Source organism: Octopus bimaculoides, chromosome 2 (assembly GCF_001194135.2).
Source record: "Octopus bimaculoides isolate UCB-OBI-ISO-001 chromosome 2, ASM119413v2, whole genome shotgun sequence".
In the NCBI taxonomy this organism is placed as follows: Eukaryota; Metazoa; Mollusca; class Cephalopoda; order Octopoda; family Octopodidae; genus Octopus; species Octopus bimaculoides.
The window spans coordinates 65,732,553-65,733,574 of record NC_068982.1 but is presented as its reverse complement, the minus strand read 5'-3'; the positions used below and the strand labels follow the sequence as shown (position 1 = coordinate 65,733,574).

At 34.9% G+C, this 1,022-nt stretch overlaps 1 protein-coding gene across 2 annotated transcripts in view; it reads left to right on the top strand.

Moving 5' to 3' along the window:
* The first annotated feature begins 433 nt into the window (after positions 1 to 433).
* Positions 434 to 1,022, top strand: part of LOC106868686 (bcl-2 homologous antagonist/killer) — a 19,103-nt gene continuing 18,514 nt past the window's right edge. Inside the window, exon 1 of one of the 2 annotated variants that reach the window (XM_014914072.2) lies at positions 434 to 680. The gene's annotated coding sequence lies outside the window, so the exon portion shown is untranslated. The remainder of the gene's footprint in view (positions 681 to 1,022) is intronic. The other variant, XM_014914073.2, reaches the window with a different exon arrangement.

The window sequence follows — 1,022 nt, the reverse complement described above, 5'->3', positions numbered from 1 at the left end:
TTCAGATTACATATAGTCCATCTCTACCCTGTCCAAAATAAAGGTTAACTATCAGTTTCCTTATTTTTTCAAAATATTCTAATTGAGTTATACCTACACTTGTGCCCCCCACCCAAGACTTTGTTGTCTCATAACTTCCAAAAGATTAGATATTTTTCAATGAAATGTTCTACAAATACGCTTCAGGTGATGAAAATTCCGATTATATCGAAATTTGTTGTGAAAAATGTTTTCCGAGGGTGGGTTGAGGAGTTTCGAAAACCTCACACGAGATGGCTTTCTTTACTCATAACTTAAAAGAAAAATGGGTATTTTTTTTTTTAATGAAATTTTCTATGGCGATTATGTTGATGAACCTTTCTAAAGATAATTATATATATTTATTAATATTTAGCAGAAGTAACAGAGTGACTCAAAGTTCGAGAGTTTCGGGCGTTGGTAAACTGGGATTTTAAAGTAGCGATCATGATGGTCACCCAACGCAACAGGTGCAATCTAAGAAACATGGAGGCCCTCCTTATTAACAAATTGAAACCAGCCCCTAACAACAGGAAGGAACTACACGAAGCAGATTGATTGCTATATTAACACTAGTCAACACATGTCACCTTCCTCCCTCTCCATCGATTTTTCTTAATGTCTGAAAAAGAGGTCATAATCCCGAAGTATGGAGATACAAGGTAAAATTGCAACCTTGTTTTGTTTTCTTTTCCTTTTGTAGTTCACTTCTTACCTTCTCACATTGTTCCGGCCTTACACAACAAAAAAACTTAGGATAATGTTTACAACTTGACGCACACACATACACACAGAGTTATGAGGGAAAAACTCTGATCTTGTGAATTTTCCGAAAAGATTTTTACCCACAAATTTCTTTATAATCGTAATGTATGCCGTTTGAAAGGTATTTATATAACATTTCATTGAAAAAACAAAACAAAAAAACAACCCTTTTTCCTAAACGTTATGAGGGAAAAACTCGGATCTTGTGAATTTTCCAAGGACCTCTCCTCATCCTTCCG